Genomic DNA, 21463 nt, shown 5'->3' with positions numbered 1-21463 from the left:
CCGAGAAGGATATGAAATTGAGTGGGAGCATGAAGCAAGATGTTCTCATGATTTCCAACAAGAATAAGGGTAAGGGCAAGGCTCATGGCGACCTAACTGTTGGAAAGCCAAAGTTTAAAAAGCCAGGAAACGGTAAGAGTGGGCATGGTGAGACTAGTGGCTCACTAGGCAAGGCAAAGAGCAAGGGCAGTGACATTGAGTGCCACCATTGCCACAAGACTGGGCATTGGAGGAGGAACTGTCCCGTGTACCATGAGGACATAAAAGCAGGCCGCGTCACTCCTGTTGGTATGTCATCTTATATTCATATGATTGAGATTAACCATGCAAGTTTCGGAACTTGGGTACTTGATACTGGTTGTTGTTCTCATCTGTGTAATCATTTGCAGGGCCTAAAGAACATCATACCTCTCGAAAAAGGTGATGTGGACCTGCGAGTCGGGAATGGAGCACGAGTTGCTGCAGTCTCGAAGGGAACATACGTAATCCAACTCCCAAGTGGTTTTGAGTTATATTTATATAATCATTACTATGTACCCATTTATCTAAGAACATTATTTACTTTTTAGTACTTGCTAAAGACAGCTTTTCATTTTTTCTCAATTATTTGTGAACCACTATTGTACCGAGGAAGAATGGCCGAGACAAGGTGTCAAGCTATGAGTTAATTCTTCTTTATTCGTGGCTTGAAGGTGAAAAAGTAAGTCTTCCATTACTCGTCTTTTATAAGATTATTCAAGTTAGTTTGTCGGTGACCGGTGAGAAGTTCTTGACCACTTTCGATTTATCAGTATGGGATGTGGATATCCCATCTTTTGGAAATTAAAAGGGTGGTCAATCCGGGTAGCTATGGTGTTAAGGCTTTGGATTCAATGGGTGATAAGTATCTTGGTTTAATGGGTATTATGACGGTTGGTCCCGAGTTGGTTTTTACACCGAAAGGTGGTGTTAAGGAAAAGACGAATGATTCGGTTGTTGCTTTGGACAAGAAATTGTATTTGTTTATGGAGACTATGGGTGCCGTTATGGGAAATCATACTAGGTTATTGGAAAAATTGGTCTCCTAAAGTGCGGGTAAGGAACCGGTTGTGGCACCTTTGGCTTTGGGTCGTGGTTTTGATGAGGTGCTAGCTCGTTTAAACGAGTTTGAAGCACGTCTCAAGGTTGTGGAAAGGGTTGCTAACTCGTGTATGCATGAGGCCATTCGCCAATCTACTTCGTTGGCCAATTTGTGTAGTCAAGGAGGTGCGGTGATGATGGCGGGTCGGGCTATGAGGGAGGAGATGGGTTTGATCTTTGAGGCAACAAAAGCTTTATCAATGAAAGTGCTCAATTTTGATTGGTGTCTTACCGCTCAAGCTGCACACGTGAGTTCTTGCCTTGATCGTCTTTCTTCACTCGAGTTTCAAACTCGTCCCGATTATGTCAATCCTCATCGTGTTAACCACCGCATGCCCTAAACCATTTTTATCCTTGCTTTTCCTTGCCTTTTATCATTGGACTTTATATTTTGGATAATTTGTCTAATTTCGAACCATTTTGGCTTAATACTCTATTCGGCCCATTAGGCATTAAACTTGTTATCTATTCGGCCCTTTGGCATTAGACTTCATGGTTTGTAGTAGAAGTATTTTATATTTTGCATGCTTATCGTAGATTACCTTCTCGTTTTATAATCTTTCTTTCCATGATTAATACGTGTCTCGATCTATATTATTCTAGTTGTTTTATGTCTTTTCTCGTCTTTTCGATGATGTCAAGAGGGGGAAGAAATGATCGTGACTTAAGTATTTGCCTAAGCTTGCTCCTTGTCACTTTAATCTCTTAAGGTCATTAGATGCTATACTTTGTATATAAGTGGATTGTTCTTGCGTTCAACTGACTATGACTTTTATAGTATTATGTTGAGGGGAACTTACACTTAGTCACAAATCGTAAGAGACTTGTCATCATCAAAAAGGGGGAATTTGTTGGACCATATTGATATATGTTTAGTTTTGATAATGACAAGTGTGTACCTTATATTATATATACTCTTGCTTGTAATCGTTTGTTTAGTCTTTAATAGATTGATTAAAGTTTACAATTTAAGCAAGAAATGTTATAGCAACCTTGGCTATAACATTGAAGATTTGTGAAGCATCGTTTAAGTAATGTTATAGCAAATGAGCTATAACATTGAAGATTCTTAAAGCGTCATAGTAACTGTAACAAGTTTCAAGTATGACGATCACTCAAGCAAAAGGCTCGATCAAGTCTACAACAAGCTCAAGATGAAGAGCTTATGATCAAGATAAAAAAGAAGATCCTACCACTAAAGATCTGCAGGAAGATTAGCTAGTATAGGACTTCATCTAATAACGGTATCTTAAGAAGTAATATTGGGAAGGTAAAGTTATAGCTATTTCACCTATAACTTTACTTACCAAACTTAAAGTTATAGCCATTTGTACTATAACTTTGGGTTGCATTTTAAAGAACGATTTTAATAGTTTTAAAATAAATTTTCAAAAGATGAAATTCTTCAAATATGTTTCGAAATCATGTGTATATATGATAGAGGTGAAATACGGGTTGTTTAGAGTGAATAATTTACGTTATCCTATTGGTTAGTAAAACGACTTATGAGTCGTCATGCTACCTAGGGTTTTGCTAAATTATCTAAACCTAACCCTAATATACCCCTTGATATTTTGACCTAGGGTTTCGGCCAAGGAAGGCTTATGAGTCGTGTGGAGGCCGAACTTACTCCCTATGCAAGTAAATCCTATTAGGTCAAATCTATATTTTATTGCCATAAGATATTTTCATATCTTATCAATTATATTAGATTTACCTTATTTACTTAATCAAAATATTTAGTAGATTAAATTAAAGAGAGATAAGATTTATTTCTTATGAAGCAATCTATCTTGCCTCACGGCATCCCTAGGGTTTCGACTAAACCCTAGTGTTTCTCCTCTACTATATATACTCATGATATTCATTAATTCAAATAAGCTTTTAGAAATATAAAAATCCCTTGCAAACAATTTGAGTTTAATTTCAATTAAGTATTTTTATTGTTTTGCAATTAAAAATCTTTTACGAAAAGTCGTGCTCTTTAATTTGCGTGTTATTCTTAAGATTACGTTATAAGATAATAGTACTTCATATTGTTTCTTCTCGTTCAATTGTGTGAACACTTAGAGGAACAATCAAGTGCTTTTTTAGTAACTTAAGATAGTCAAATCGAATATCTAGTGATATTCAAGTCAAGTTATAACTAGAGTTAGTTATACGAGTGGGCTGATAATTTTGTAATCCGGAGAAAGGTAATAAAATTATTAATCGAGAATAGTGGACGTAGGCTTCGTGTGTGAAGTGAACCACTTCAAATATCGTGTGTCCTTGCAGTTTTCTTTATCGTTTAGTTAATTAGTTAAAGTTTAATCAATAAAATTTAAATAATTAATTACTTAGACATAAAATAAAAAGTAGGCATAAGTTTTTTAAATACTCAATTCACCCCCCCCCCCCCCCCTCCTCCTCGAGTATTTCGACCTTGATAGACTCTTCAACCCACAAGGAAGATCACCGGTTGGCGAATGTGTATTTATTATCGTAAATTGAATTCCGCAACAAGAAAGGATCATTTCCCTCTTCCATTCATTGATCAAATGCTTGAGAGGCTTGCCTCTAACAAATTCTTTTGCTACCTTGACGGGTACTCGGGATTCTTCCAAATCCCGATACACCCGGATGACCAACATAAGACCACCTTCACATGCCCTTACGGAACATTTGCATATAGGAGAATGCCCTTTGGGCTATGCAATGCTCCCCCTACTTTTCAACGTTGCATGATGAGTGTCTTTTCCGACTACTTAGAGATCATAATTGAAGTTTTTATAGATGATTTTAGTGTTTATGGGAAAGACTTTGAGTCATGTTTGCATAATCTATCTCTCGTCTTGCAAAAATGTGAAGATGTTAGCCTTGTTTTGAATTGGGAAAAGTGCCATTTTGTGGTCAATGAAGGCATTGTCTTGGGTCATTTGATTTCGGAAAAGGGCATCGAGGTTGATAAAGCTAAAGTTGAGGTGATAGAGAAATTACCGCCACCCGTGAATGTCAAAGGGGTGCGGAGTTTTCTCGGTCATGCCGGGTTTTACCGACGATTCATAAAAGATTTTTCCAAAATTGCAAAACCCCTTACTCAACTTTTGCTTAAGGATGCCCCGTTCCAATTTACTCATGAGTGTGTTGAAGCTTTTGATAGGATCAAGGAGGCTCTAATTTCGGCACCAATCATTCAACCGCCAAATTGGGAGTTACCTTTTGAGATAATGTGTGATGCAAGCAACTACGCCGTTGGCGCGGTTCTTGGTCAACAGGTGGGCAAAGTTTTACATGCTATATACTATATAAGCAAGACCCTTGATGCCACACAAGACAATTATGATACCACGGAAAAGGAACTTCTTGCTATAGTGTATGCTTTGGACAAATTCCGCTCCTACTTACTTGGATCATAGGGGATAGTGTTCTCGGACCACCGTGCTCTTAGACATCTCTTGGTGAAGAAAGTGTTAGAGCTTGTGTCCTCCACAATTAGTGTGATAACATTTATAAATCTCTTATAGGTTCACAAGGGTATACTTTGTATTTTATCAGTTGATTAACGATTACCTAATAACGGTTGGCTTGCTGGAAAGTTTGACGTTATTATCATACTGATGGCGGTGATCAACTGGTCCCTAAAAGTCACACATAAAGGATGTGTTTGAGAGATGTGATTATGGAAATGTAATCACATTGATGCCTAATATGACTAAAAGGTTAGTCCATGTATTTGACTAAACAGTTAGTCAATGTGTTGATGAGACGATTATTTAATCTAATTAAATAATATTAGCTGAGACGAATTAACTGTCAATTCGTAAATTGAATATAATCTGTTATATTTAATTAATGTATATTATGTTAGCTTGAACGAATTAAGATGTTAATTCGTAATTAAATGTAATCGGTTATATTTAATTAGCTAATTATAAATATGCGATATTTATAATTAAAGTATATATTATACAATATTGTCATAATAAATGTTGACAGACTGGTATTGATAAATCGACTGCAAGCTGTTATAAGTGGACTTATTAATACATGTCGATATATATGACAATTGATAAATAATACACATAATATACAATTAAACAACAACCAAAAATAAGAAGATTATATCCTTATTTTTGGTGGTTGTGGTCTCGGTCAAAACCGAAAAAAAGGAAGAAATATCTTCCCTTATTCCTCTCCCATATTTCGGTTATAATAGGGAGAGAGGGAGATCATTTTCTACTAATCCTTTTAACCTAATTTTGACCTAGCATTCTTTCATCAAACAAAACACAAAAAAACCCTAAATTAATTAGTAAATTTGGGGATCTCATTCTAGCAATTTGAGGGGCATTTCTCAGAGCATCTTGGGTGCAACGATTAGGCGAATATCATTTTGATATTGTTCTTAGGCCGAATTTGCTAGGACCAAAGGTTGATTTTTTATCTTTTCTATTTTGTTTATGCTATTTCATTTATGACTCGTATTCATAATCATAATTTCGTTATAATCCGTAATTTCTTAAAGGAAGTATACTGATATTTCCTACAAGTGGTATCAGAGCATAGGCCACGAAATTATTTTATTATGATTTTCATAAATGATTTAAACAAAAGAATTTCGAAAAGAAAAAAATTCGGCCATGGAAAAAAAAAATTTGCCGTGAAGAAAATTTTTTGCCGATTGGTTTTCTGTTTTTTTTTTGGTTTTTGATGTTTTGTTCCATTTTGATTTAGTCATATTGTTGTTTTAATTGGTTAAGATGATAATATGATAAATTTGTAGATGTTTTGATTTAATTAGGATTAAATTGAAATGTAAATGGAATAGTTTTGATTGATGATGATAATTTGTTTTTGCTATATAGTTTTTGGCGTATAAGTTAATTTAACAAATGTTCAAATCAATTGTGATAATCGGTTTAATCATGATTTAGATATTCATTTTAATAGGTTAAATTGAATAATCTAGTTTGAATATATGTTTAAATTAAAAGTTGTTTATGCCAATCTTGTTCTTATAGCAACATTAAACAATTTGTTCATCTTAATTTTTTTTTCGATAAAAGGGGCTGTTTTTTTTATTCCAGCCGTGAGCTTCAAAAAAAAAAAAAAAAAAACTGTTTTTGTTTCGGTTTTTGCTTAATTGCCGAGACATAAAAAAAAATGGGCTGTTTTTATTTTTGCAAAATGCCGAATGCACAAAAGAAAAAAAAAACCTGGTTTTTTGTTTTTTATGGATGCCGTGAGCATTTTTTTTAAGGAAATTTTTTTTCTTTTGTTGTTGTGATTTTGGCCAATTTTTATTATCTATAATGAATAATGATTATTGTGAAAAGGTTCACAAATATAAGATACCTAATTATTTTAAAGAGGTTTAAAATAATGGTAGATTAATTCATATTATAGGTAAATGTGAATTAAGATTAAAATTATTGTGAGTAATTGAGGAATTGTCACATAATTTAATCATTTAAATAGGTGGTTTGGATAAATTACTCTACATAATAAAGGAATTATGTCTTGAATGTTTAATTTATTAGTTGATGCATTTTTATTTTGTTGAATGTTTTGTTGAATGGTTTAATTTACGTATTTTTGCAATCGGTTGTAATTTGTAATACCTAGTGTGGCCTTAGTTAATTATGTTTTCGTAATGAAGGAAACATAATTTTAATGTAATTGAGATCTCGAATCTCCTTTATTTTTCTTTAGTTTTATGGTTTTGAAATTAGAATGTAAATAGGTTTATTATGTAATTTATTTATTGTAATTTTCAAAGAAGACTAAAGATGGAGATTGGATTGCTCACTCCCGCTACATGGACCAAGATGGAACATCAAGACAAGCTTTTCGGGTCCTAGGAAGGATTCCAAAGTTGTATTTATGTTCATTTTGGTAGATAGGCCACACTAGGACTTTATTTTGTTTTACGTTTTTTTATTCTTATTGCTTTTCATTCGCATGATAATTATTGCATCATATTCCGCCTAAACCAAACCACCTACTAAAATGCATGAAAATTGATTCATATAGATTGTATGTTAGTTTTCATAGACATACAGATGTCACTCATTTAAGCCATCACCTTAGTTTATTCATTCTCGCATGCTAGATATTAGTTCACTTAAAATGAATTAAATAAAGTTGATGGGATCTTCCTCTAAAACTGAAATTGAGATTAGTCTTAATAGGCCAAACATCTATGAATCCCTTCTTCGTCGGTAGGCATATAGGACCTTACTCTCCATATGACCCCTTCTACGTTGGGTAAGTAGTTTGTGTTGACTTAGTTTACCTCAACATTATAGTCCGAAGAGTTTCTCGTGATTATGATGGAATAAAGATAGAATTTACAGAAATTTATCGACCAAGAATTCTAAAAGTAGAATTAGCCAAGAGGTTGGCTTATCAATTTACAGATAATTGAGTCTTGGGATCATTTATATAATTCTTGAGGGAGGTCAATTGTATAAATGCTTGAGTCTTCGCGTTATAACAGTATTTCATTAGACTTAAATCTTAAACGATGAGTATGCTTATTATATTTTTCTTCTTTCGCAGTGTAGAATACGTTTTATTTCGATAATACTGTTACAACAAATGGTTGGAAATAACGACATCCCTATGCCTAGTGCCACACTTGGACGCGAGTCCTGGCTGAAAGCTTTCATGGACCACATGAATCAGTTCACACGTCTGAAAAATGACGGGTCCAATTTTGCGGACTGGGAGGCATCATTGCGGAATGCTGCCATTGCTGACGGTAAGCTCAAGTACTTAACTGAGCCAATACCGCCAAACCCAGGCCCAAATGCAAGAGCTAACGAGACAGTTGCTTATAGTGACTTCGTTATGGAAGCGGATGCGATAAAGAACGTACTCATTTTTGCAATGGAAACCAATTTGCAAAGACGCTTCATTGCCCAAGGTGCAAACAAGATTTTCACCACGCTCACTAACGAGTTCTCAAAAGCACCGAGAATCGTTACTTATGAGCATACCTGTCGCTTCTTTGATGCGAAACTCCAGAAGGGCCAACCGGTTAGCCCACACATTCTCAACATGATTGAGAATGTCGAGAAATTGGAGGCACTTGATTGCAAAATCAGTGAGAGCATAGTCATTGACCGTATGCTTCATTCACTTCATGATGGTTTTGCCCTTTTCAGGGCAAATTACTACATGATTGACATGAAGAAAAGTACTCATGAGCTACACTCACTTCTCGTACAGACCGAGAAGGATATGAAATTGAGTGGGAGTATGAAGCAAGATGTTCTCATGATTTCCAACAAGAATAAGGGTAAGGGCAAGGCTCATGGCGACCTAACTGTTGGAAAGCCAAAGTTTAAAAAGCCAGGAAACGGTAAGAGTGGGCCTGGTGAGACTAGTGGCTCACTAGGCAAGGCAAAGTGCAAGGGCAGTGACATTGAGTGCCACCATTGCCACAAGACTGGGCATTGGAGGAGGAACTGTCCCGTGTACCGTGAGGACATAAAAGCAGGCCGCGTCACTCCTGTTGGTATGTCATCTTATATTCATATGATTGAGATTAACCATGCAAGTTTCGGAACTTGGGTACTTGATACTGGTTGTGGTTCTCATCTGTGTAATCATTTGCAGGGCCTAAAGAACATCATACCTCTCGAAAAAGGTGATGTGGACCTGCGAGTCGGGAATGGAGCACGAGTTGCTGCAGTCTCGAAGGGAACATACGTAATCCAACTCCCAAGTGGTTTTGAGTTATATTTATATAACTGTTACTATGTACCCAGTTTATCTAAGAACATTATTTATGTTTTTGTACTTGCTAAAGACGGTTTTTCATTTTCAATAAAGGATAATAGCTGTATTTTCTCTTTTAATGAAATGGTTTATGGCAAAGCAGTTTCCATGAATGGAATTTAAATCTTAGATGAAACTACAGATATATTACACGTGAATAATAAGAAATTAAAGGTTGGTGACAAAGATCAAACCTATCTATGGCATTGTCGAATGGGACACATAAATGAAAAACGTGTAAAGAAACTCGTCGAGAATGGGACTATTCCCGCATTCGATTTTTCTACATTTGGCACGTGTGAATCATGTCTTATCGGCAAAATGACTCGAATTTCATTCAAAGGTGTTGGAATGCGCGCTAGTGACCTATTAGGACTCATACATACTGATGTATGTGGACCTATGTCAATTACCGCTAGAGATGGCTATAGATATTTTATCACTTTCACGGACGATTTGAGTAGATACGGATATGTCTACTTAATGAAGCATAAAAGTGAGTCCTTTGAGAAATTCAAGGAATACCAGAATAAGGTTGAGAACCAACTGGGTAGAAAGGTTAAAGCACTTCGTTCAGATCGGGGTGGCGAATATCTTTCAAATGAGTTTGATCAACACCTTAAAGACTGTGGAATCGTTTTACAGTTAACTCCACCTGGAACACCTCAATTAAATGGTGTGTCCGAACGGAGAAATCGAACATTACTTGATATGGTTCGATCCATGATGAGTCACACGGTAGTACCTGATTCATTATGGGGTTTTGCTCTTTTGTCACCGCTCTTATACTTAACCGAAGTCCGACTAAAGTCACGACAAGACTCCATATGAAATGTGGAAGGGAACGATCCCTAACTTGTCCTTTATTCGGGTTTGGGGCTGCGAGGCTTATGTCAAGTGGAGACACGAGGATAAGCTCGGCCCGCGATCGGTCAAGACATACTTTATTGGTTATCCAAAAGGAATGTTTGGTCATTACTTCTATTCGCCTACCGAACATCGAGTTTTTGTTGCGGCTAGTGCAAAGTTCTTAGAGAAAGAATTTCTCGAGAACAAGACAAGTAATAGAACCTTCGAGTTGTCGGAGATTCAAGAACCAACAACCGAGGAATAGATGGAGGAAGTTGTTCCTTCAACTGATGATACGGTTAATATTCCTCAGGAACCTAGGAGGTCGGGTAGAGTCTCTAATCCTCCAGACAGATACATTGGTATGGTCGAGAAGAATGACGTTTTGCTCCTAGAGAGTAATGAACCCGCTACCTATAAAGGTGCCATGGCCTGTTCCGACTCAAAGCTATGGCTTGAAGCCATGCAATCCAAGATGGACTCCATGTATGATAATGACGTATGGGATCTTGTTGATTTACCTAACAATGTAAAACCTCTAAAGTGCAAATGGCTTTACAAAATAAAGCATTCTGTAGACGCGCAACCAGATACCTATAAGGCACGACTAGTGGCAAAAGGTTTCACTCAAGTGCACGGATTGCATTATGATGAAATTTGTGCACCCGTGGTTATGCTACGTTCCATTCGGATAATCTTAGCGATTGCCGCTTTTCATGACTATGAAATTTGGCAAATGGATGTGAAAACCGCCTTCTTAAACGGTTATTTGGAGGAAGAGTTGTACATGGTGCAACCCGAAGGTTTCATAGATCCTGAAAATCCTAAGAAAGTGTACAAGCTTAAGCGTTCCATTTATGGACTTAAGCAAGCTTCTCGGAGTTGGAATCATCGTTTCGACCAGGTGATAAAAGAGTATGGTTTCACTCGATCGGTCAAGGAACCATGCTTATATATCAAGTCGAGTGGGAGCAAGATTTTTTTCTTGATATTGTATGTTGATGACATACTCTTGATTGGGAATGACATTCCTCTCTTATCTTCGGTTAAAGGATGGTTGAAAAACCATTTCCAGATGAAATATCTGGGTGAGGCACAACGCATATTGGGAATCCGTATCTATCGAGATAGATCACGACGGATGTTATCACTTAGTCAGGAGTCTTATTTGGATAAGATTCTTGATAGGTTCAGCATGACCAACTCCAAGAAGGGGAACCTTCCAATGACGTCTGGGATGCAGTTGAGCAAGTCTCAGTCACCCACGACGCCTGAAGGGGTTGAACACATGAGTCGTGTTCCTTATGCATCAGCCATAGGATCGATCATGTATGCCATGATATGCACACGTCCAGACGTGGCATATGCATTGAGTATGACGAGTCGGTACCAACGCAATCCAGGCGAAACACACTGGATGGCTGTTATAAACATTCTTAAGTAGCTACGGGGGACTAAGGATTGGGTATTGACTTATGGAGGTGATACTAAGCTATGCGCAATCGGTTACGCAAATGCTAGCTTCCAAACAGATCGAGATGATTCAAAATCTCAGTCTGGATTCGTCTTTACTCTTAATGGTGCTGCGGTCAGCTGGAAGAGTTCCAAACAGGATGTTGTAGCAGATTCTACTACTGAATCCGAGTACTATGCCGCTTCGGAAGCAGCAAAGGAAGCTATATGGATGCGTCAATTCTTACAAGGACTATCCATAGTTCCTAGTTCGAATGACCCGATCACCATCTATTGTGACAATAGAGGTGCCATCTTCCAGGCTAAGGAGCTAAAGTCTAGCAACAAGTCTAGACATATACATCGGAAGGCTCACCTAATTCGTGATTACGTGGAGCAAGAGGAGATAGTGATTGACAAGATAGCTTCGAATGACAACATCGCGGACCCTCTCACTAAACCGTTGAATTATGATAAGCATGTAGGGCACGTTATTTCTATGGGAATTAAACGTGTTCCTGAGTTGTAGTAGTTGATTATGGATTCGATACATTATCTTTTTCATATACTATTTATAACTTCATCGTTTTATTTCATATTTTGTTTTTCATGTGGATTGTACTGACAACATTGAACGCCACAAAGTGAACTGAATTACATTATATTTGTTTTGGTCCGTAATCGCCTACGTGAGCTGATAACTCTGGGTATTATATTGTGCAGTCGATTGATGGTGGGTTCAACGAGCCATAAGTCAAACGGTTGGCTGATCGATCACATATGCGAGTTATAACGATACCTCGTAGGACAATAAATTGTGACAACGTAATGGAGTCCTAAATATTTAAAAACATTTGGTGTCAGGTCGTGGATTGGACGTCCATTGTGTTCCTAGAGTCGATTCTTTTGACTATCGACTGTCTCTTGAGATTAAGGCAGTTTTTGGGTGACTTTGGTTTCTTTCTCATGGTCTGCCGTAACAGGAGGCTAAGCAGATTTTTTCCGGGTGATTTCATACTGTGCTTAAATCTGCAGGATTCGAGTTGAAGAAAATACCCAACCTTTATCGGGTTTAGTTATTTCTCAGGGCAACTCGAGGAGTTGTAACTGAAATGCATGGCCATGCTCGAATGATGATTCGTTTATCAGTTAAGTTACTCTCTAGTCGGGGAAACCACTATTGATATTGATCACTTGTAAAATACGACCTTTGTGAATACGGATTTTGCAAATTGTTTTACATTAAGTGGGAGAAATTTTAGGATATGAGAATCGGTTATCGCACATACACTTGTGAGGACAAGTGGGAGTTTGTTGGAGCTTGTGTCCTCCACAATTAGTGTGATAACATTTATAAATCTCTTATAGGTTCACAAGGGTATACTTTGTATTTTATCAGTTGATTAACGATTACCTAATAACGGTTGGATTGCTGGAAAGTTTGACGTTATTATCATACTGATGGCGGTGATCAACTGGTCTCTAAAAGTCACACCTAAAGGATGTGTTTGAGAGATGTGATTATGGAAATGTAATCACATTGATGCCTAATATGGCTAAAAGGTTAGTCCATGTATTTGACTAAACAATTAGTTAATGTGTTGATGAGACGATTATTTATTCTAATTAAATAATATTAGCTGAGACGAATTAATCACAATTAAATAAATTGAATATAATATGTTATATTTAATTAATGTATATAATGTTAGCTTGAACGAATTAAGATGTTAATTCGTAATTAAATGTAATCGGTTATATTTAATTAGCTAATTATAAATATGCGATATTTATAATTAAAGTATATATTATACAATATTGTCATAATAAATGTTGACAGACTGGTATTGATAAATGTTGGAATAAGTGTCCTCCGACAATAATGCGATCACAACTGTCGATCATGATGATCACATGTTTAAAGTCTCATTTTAAGAATACATGTGGGATGTAATATTTTACAGTCAACTGGTCCACACATATCGGTAATGATTGGCTGACTAGAGTTTGACATTACTGTCGTGCGACGGTGGTGATCAGTTGATCCCCTTAGGTCATACCTATAGGGAAATACTCTTAATTGATTATTTAATTAATCGTATGCCGATACGAGTTAATTAAATTGCTTAAAATTGACGGATGATTTTTTGAGTAAATTTAACGTGTCTTATTCTAATTCGATTAAATTGGATACGGTCTAAGTAATCGAAGTGTTTTATTACTTAGATAAAATTATTGTTTACGAAACAATTGAAATTGAACGAATATTTTATTATAAATACAAGACGTTGTAATTTATAATTTGATAAACCATTTTGGCACAAGTAATTACGAATTACTAGTCGATTTTGTTAATGACATATTTTATGAGTATGTTGATTTTTAATATGTTAAAAATACATTATAATTTCATAAGTCAAGTAACATGTCACACATGTTACAATTGACAAATGACAAAATAAAATGGTCCTCCATTTTATATTTATATGTGCCGAAAAAAATTGGAGGGTTTTAGTGGATAATTTGTGTTGATTATTTTAATAAGTGAAAACACTATGATTACTACCTCTCATAGCCTTGCATGCCTATGTTTTCTTGGGTAGAAAAATTAGCCCATGCATTGGGCACTCTAACCCCCTCCAACCGGTTTATCCAAGAGAAAATGATAGAGTTTTTCTCTATTATTATTCATTCACACTTCAACTCATTTTTCTAGTGTAAGAAATTGCTATCAAACTCTCTACAATTTATGATAATTCTAGAGAAATAAACTCACAAAACTCTATCTCTTGAACCGAAATTTCAAGAGCAAAATTAATATTTTTGTGTCAAATTTTAAGTAGACTAATCTTAATACTAGATCATATTATTTTAGTCTTTAAGATGTATTCCTTGGGTATTCACTTTTGGGAGAGATTCTATACTTGAATCTATGTTCATCCATTATTGGAAAGCTCAAGAACTAACAAGAAGGAGATCTTGTTGGTGCCCTTTTAATCCGAAAATCATATGGTGAGAAAACGATTTCTTCACTTATCTATTTTAGTTTTCATGCATAAGATTTGTAATTAATTTTATGACTAAATTAATTTGAAACATATATGAATATGTTAAGTAATGAGATCTAGATTTCTTACAAGTGGTATCAGAGCCTTGGTTGTTTGCATGCAAATCGGTTATAGTTTTTTCGAGTTATACGATTAACATATAAAACTTGTAAATTTGTGTTATTATGATATATCACGAAATAAATTATGCATATTAAAGTTTCTGATCCTAAAGTGTTTTTAGGATATTTTGGTTAATTTATGTATTTTTATTGTTCATCTTATATAATAATGGCATTAAAAATGTGATTTTATGATTAAAATGTCATTTTCGGACTAAAATTAGCTAAACTTCGAATTTTCCAGTGATTTTTGGATATGTTATCACATGTCTTATTTTGAGATGACCTGTAATTTTTCAGAATTTTTTGAGTTTTTATGCTCGAAATATGGATTTTTCATGATAAAAATCGATTTTTAATGAAAAATAGGTTAATATGAGATAAATTTCAAATCTGGTCATAGAAATTTAGTATGTTGTCACATGCAATTTTACAAGATGTGTGTAAAATAATAGACTATAATGAAGTCTTCATGCATGATTTATGAATTTTGATGAAAAATAGCATAAATAGTGACTTAATTAGTGAATAATTGCTAAAACATACTTCATGACTAAGGAAAAACGTCACATGTTGCATTTTATTATCTATTTCAGATCTAAAATTGAAAAGTTGATAAATATAATTTTTCTCATGTTTTTATGATTATATTTGATAAATCCGATAAACCGCAACAATGTTTTTCCCGATAAATTTTCGAAATTTTTAACCTAAGTTTTTGAACATTATGAGTGTCATGGTTTTTTTCCAGAATGTTCATGAGTTTAAATTTCAAATTTTGAATTTATTTGAAATTTTTGTGATTTATTTGAAGTTTATAGCATTTTATTGTAATTTTGAGTCCATTAATGAACAATTTTAAGAAATATAACTTAATTATAGTCAATATGTTAGTGGAGACTAATTTTGAGTCCTAAGTTGGTTAGGGTAATTAACTTGTGCATAAATATGATTTTATGTAATTTATTGTGATTTTAAAAGGGTTGAATCACGCAAATCCGTAAAAACCGTTTAATATATGATATTGGCTCCTTAAAGGCGATTTAGCATAAAATTGGGCATGTTCATACATATTATAATGCTGCATTTTATTTATGATTGTCATAATTTTATTTTATGTAATTTTTGAATTATGTATTTTTACTTAGTATGGCCTTAGTTTTTAATTGATATTACCCGAAATGTATGGGAATATCGATTCGGTTGTAATTTATTGTGATCTCGTATCACCGTTTTGTAATTTAATAGATTTATTTTATTTTAATTACAAATGTATAATAGGAAATTATGTAAGTTGTTATGTAATTTAATTATTTTGGAGTTCCTTGAAGACGGTGTCACTCAAGAAGACGATACATAAAGACGGTGTTACCTCGAGATGCGTGCGAAAAACCGAAGTTCAAGGGACCAATGGAGTTGGTTTCCGAATATGTAATAGTTAATTAGATTTTCTATTTTAGGAAGGCCATACTAGGATTTAATTTATGCTTTGCATTTTATTTATATGTCGCATGCATCGCTAAATCGCCATAACTAAAACATGCATTATCATTTAAATCGAGTATATCGACCGTGTCAATTATAATTATCGTAGTTCACTGCTTTAGTTCACTTAAAACGTGATAGATAATAAATTGACATGACCTCTCGCTAAAAAAAATAAACAATTGAGACTTAGCCTTACCAAATAGTAGAAACCATGAAGTACCAGTTTCGCAAGGGAGTTGAGCCGGCTTTACCGTAAGACAAACCTTGTTACGTTGGTGAAGTGGGTGATAAATGTCTACCCACCGAATTTATAAAGATGAGGGTTGTTTTCGGCTTTACCGATGCCCAAGTTGATGTAAATTTGGATCATGGACACATTTATTCGAAATTTGGGTTGAACTCAACGAAAGTATTCTCGACGGTTGCCGGATGTGTTTCGGGCTAAAGATAAATATTAATGTAATTTTATCGACCAAGAGTTCTAAAAGTAGAATCGATTAAAGAGTTAATCCACCGAGTTATATTGATGAGGGTTGTATTCGGCTTTACCGATGCCCAAGTTAATATGAATTTGGATCTTGGAATCATTTATCATAGTTGGGTAGAGGTCACTATGTAAATGCTTTACTTGTTATTTACAAGTATTAATAAAACGATAAATGTTAAGTTTTCCACTATTCCGTTATCATATTGTTCTATTTCTTTACCACAATTCATATACGATATCATTTTGATTTTTGATTCAAATCTCCATTAAAACATCGTAACTAAAGACAAATATGAATTTGCTTCTAAAACCTCAAATGAACCATTGCTAAGGATCTCTTGTAAAGAGTATAGATTAAAGTTATTCATTATCAAACAGGTTTTTGATTCTTGACTAACATATCTACTTACAATGAATTGTTTTTCATATACTTAATTGAATTAAGTACCTTGAAATGATAAATTGTTTTGGTAATTAGATTTGTCAGAATTTGTAATTGACCAAAATAACGCAACCACTTCAAATGAAAGTTTTAAGACTAAAACGAACAAATGAAGAGTAATCTTCATGAATTCAATTTTGCTTCTCAAAGCAAAGACTCATTGAAATGAGTGGGAGCATTCTCTTAAACCGTTAAGATGAGGACGAGGTTCAAGAAGTAAAGATTATAATGGAATTGATACAAGGTAATGTTAAAAGTAAAGTTATTGAGAATAACGACACTAAACCTATCAATCCCGACCGATAAAGTTTCCATTGTCTTAAATGTTGGACACTAGAAAGGAAACTACCCCAAATTATTGAAGAATCAGCAAGTTAGTTGTGGGACATCTAATGAGACCTTCTTCTTTAAATGTTTATTCGATTAACATAAGTTTTGCTAGTACTACATCGTCAATATTAGAAACCGGTGGTGGTTTTCATCATTGTATGCGATACATAGAATGATTAGAATATGACGACTAGCAACAATAATGTTGAGAGATAGAGTCATTGTGTATTCAATCTAGTTTTTGGGTTTAGAGTTGTACTTAATTGTGACTATTAAGTACATAAACTCTAAATAAGAATATATACTTGTTAAGATACAAAAGAGGTTTCACTTTTGTGACCCTATACACCACGATTTGATGTATGGCTAGCCCATTATCAAGGTGAGTATATTCTAAACCAAACTAGAATGATGTATCATGTAGATGATGCAAGACTCAAATTGGTAACCCAAGATTAAACCTTAAATTCTCGAATGATAAACGCAAAGAGTTATCGAGTACTCTTGAAACCATTAGATTGTTAATGGTATATGCGTATCTTGCATTCAAAGCAAGATGTCTCGTGCCTTTTGGTTGAAAAGGAGATCGAGGTTGTAAATCATTGATCCAAAATAGGTTGATCATTTTCTTTTACCAACGAATTAAGTTGAAGCTAATGTGTTCACTTAATAAGGTAAATAGAGAAATCTTTGAAGAAGTTCAAAGAGTTCAAAGAAGCACGATTTAGTCGTGATGGGATCATCAAAGTGAAGACTTTGATATAAGCCAAAGGAAATGTGATATAGTATCACAAGTTAATCTCTCTTAGCATGCATTATGGAATAATGTGTGGTTGGATAAGAAATCAAACGCTATTCGATATGGTTTGGACTTCAATCAAGTTACTTTGAATTACTTGATTCTTTTGGGGATTTTATCATTTTGTCTAAGTTGTTTTTCCACTCAATCTAAACGAATCATATGAGATATGAAATGGTAGGGTACCATGTATGTAAGTTTTCAAAAGAAACAAATGCTTATTTTTCTGGCTCGTGAAGCTGTCTTTCTAAAATACAAGTTTATTTCTAGAAGACAGAGTGGGAGAAATTATTCAAGTCAAGAGCCACAAAGAATGTTATGTCGCAAGAAACTGGTCTTTCTTGGCTACATGAGACGTTTTGTGTAAGACGTTGTTTCTTCAAAACCTAGGAGGTTAAAGTCATCACTTGTTGAAGATGATGAATTCATGTTACTTTTAAGAAAGTAAAGAGCTTACAACTTACAAAGAAATTGTTTGATTCAAGTTACTTCTGGAAAGTAATGAATATATGACTTACATGAGAGTGTTTAAAGTCACAACTCAATACAAGGCTTAGAGCCATGAAAATCCGAAATAAAAAGGCTTGATTAGTGACAAAGGGTTTTGCACCAATAAAGAGAGATTTCAAAGCAAGATTGGTGGCAAAGAGTTTTGCACTGGTTGAAATGCTTAAGTCTATTTGGATTTTCTTAGGGATTATGTTTCATTATTATGAAATACATAGCGGGTGAATCTAAAACCCACTTCTTCAATTAGAAGGAATGTATTCAATACATGTCTTGAGTTTTGTAGATTCTTGCAATCCTAAGATAATGTGAAACTTAAGAGAGAATCTTAAGTAGGACATAAATGAGTTGGAATCAATGTTTTGATCATGTTATAAAACTTTTCTCGATAAGTCGAGAAGTTGTGTTTATACATGGAGTTTAGTGGGAGTTACGGAAATTTTAATTAGTCTTATATGTGGATGACATATTGATCATTGAGAATGATTTAAGACTTTTGGAGTATTATAATACATCTTTAATATCCGGATTTATGAAGATAAATCTACATGATATTAGCGTCAAATAAGAAGTCTCATGTTGATAAGATTCATGACTAGTTCAATAAAATTGAACATATTTGATTGATTCCATTTGCTTCCGCTGCCGAATCAATTAAATAGGAAATGATGTATAACACTTCATATACTTTGAGTATGATGAATTGTTTCAAAATCGAATTCAAGAAATAATTACCAAGTAGCCATGTTGATTACCCTTAAGTGCTTGCAGAAGCATTAAGGATATAATGCAAAGTGTTTTTGATGCAATTTTGTGTAAAGGGGTTACACAAGTGACAATTGACAATTGAGATTGCGCATGGTTTCCGACAAAACCATAATCAAAACACATTAGGATGGTTAAGATACCATTGTGGCTATGTTATTTAAGAAATAGATTTTCTAGAATCGTTCTAGGCAATAAAGAACAATGAGAGATATTTATAACGGAAATTGAGTACACTTGCAATCATGAGATGTGCAAGAGGATGAGTCCCGCACAATCGTGAAAACAAAGTGGGAGCTATTCTTAGGCTAGAGGGCCTATGTCTTGATTGGATCTCGACACGTACTCAGAAAGTTTTGTGATGCAAATGCATACATTACAAAGGAAAACGAGTATGTAGTAAGGTTGAGTAAGGTACAAGAAGTTGATAAAACCTACTAACCAAAGCCTTCTCATAGGCTTAACATGATGAGTCATGTCATTTCAATTGAATTGAGATGAACAACTACATTCAAGGTCAAACTGGATTATAGAATATGAAGTAGTAATCAAGTATTGACTACTCATATAATAATCACATTTATCGTTCGAGTTTTTAAATCTAAAACCTCCTTTTATACTTTGTTACATCCAAACGGGTTGTAGAGACAACATTGAACCCCGTTAAAGTGAACCCGGATTAACATGGTATTCGCCCATAGTCACTTGTATGAGGTGACGTCTCGAAGTGACTAGAGTGTGATGCGATTGATGGCAAGTTCAAGTGCCATAAAGTCATGTGAGATGACTAGTCGATCACATAGACAGATCATTAGGAACACTTTGTCGGGCCATATGACCGCTTATAGAGTTCTGGCAAATTTATATAGCCTGGTCGTGGCGAGAGCTACTATAGTATTCTAATGAGTCGATTCTTTTGACTAAAGACTGTTCGCCTAAGGTGGCACAGTTTCAGATTAACTTTGATTTGTGTTACTACGACCTTCGTAAATGGGGTCAAATGGGCATATTTTGGGTTATGATGGCTGTGGCTAGTCGAAGGGAATAAGTGCGATAGGAATTGTCCACCCCCTTGTCAGGGTTAAAACAATATCTCAGGGCCACTCGAGGAGTAATGAACTGGAAATGCGTGGCCACGCTCGGATGGTATCTATGGTAGATAACTCCGGTCAATCAGTTATTCTCCAGATCGAGGAAACCACTCTCGATATGATCACTTGCAAATACGACCCGAAAGACACCTTGCATTGAGTGGGAGATAGTAATAGGACAAGAGAATTGGTGACGCACACTTGTCGAGGACAAGTGGGAGATTGTTGGAATAAGTGTCCTCCGACAATAATGCGATCACAACTGTCGATCATGATGATCACATGTTTAAAGTCTCATTTTAAGAATACATGTGGGATGTAATATTTTACAGTCAACTGGTCCACACATATCGGTAATGATTGGCTTACTAGAGTTTGACATTACGTAAATGCATTTACCTGGTGGTGATCAGTTGATCCCCTTAGGTCATACCTATAGGGAAATACTCTTAATTGATTATTTAATTAATCGTATGCGATCTGAGTTAATTAAATTGCTTAAAATTGACGGATGATTTTGTGAGTAAATTTAACGTGTCTTATTCTAATTCGATTAAATTGGATACGGTCTAAGTAATCGAAGTGTTTTATTAGTTAGATAAAATTATTGTTTACGAAACAATTGAAATTGAACGAATATTTTATTATAAATACAAGACGTTGTAATTTATAATTTGATAAACCATTTTGGAACAAGTAATTACGAATTACTAGTCGATTTTGTTAATGACATATTTTATGAGTATGTTGATTTTTAATATGTTAAAAATACATTATAATTTCATAAGTCAAGTAACATGTCACACATGTTACAATTGACAAATGACAAAATAAAATGGTCCTCCATTTTATATTTATATGTGCCGAAAAAAAATTGGAGGGTTTTAGTGGATAATTTGTGTTGATTATTTTAATAAGTGAAAACACTATGATTACTACCTCTCATAGCCTTGCATGCCTATGTTTTCTTGGGTAGAAAAATTAGCCCATGCATTGGGCACTCTAACCCCCTCCAACCGGTTTATCCAAGAGAAAATGATAGAGTTTTTCTCTATTATTATTCATTCACACTTCAACTCATTTTTCTAGTGTAAGAAATTGCTATCAAACTCTCTACAATTTATGATAATTCTAGAGAAATAAACTCACAAAACTCTATCTCTTGAACTGAAATTTCAAGAGCAAAATTAATATTTTT

The 21463-nt window shown here is 34.7% G+C and overlaps 1 pseudogene; it reads left to right on the top strand.

The window, feature by feature from the left end:
- The window catches only part of LOC141589972 (uncharacterized), a 170151-nt pseudogene that overhangs the window by 109050 nt on the left and 39638 nt on the right, over positions 1-21463 (top strand).

Source organism: Silene latifolia, chromosome 7 (assembly GCF_048544455.1).
Source record: "Silene latifolia isolate original U9 population chromosome 7, ASM4854445v1, whole genome shotgun sequence".
NCBI lineage: Eukaryota > Viridiplantae > Streptophyta > Magnoliopsida > Caryophyllales > Caryophyllaceae > Silene > Silene latifolia.
Note: the sequence above shows the minus strand (reverse complement) of the source record. Positions and strands in the feature narration are given on the sequence as shown.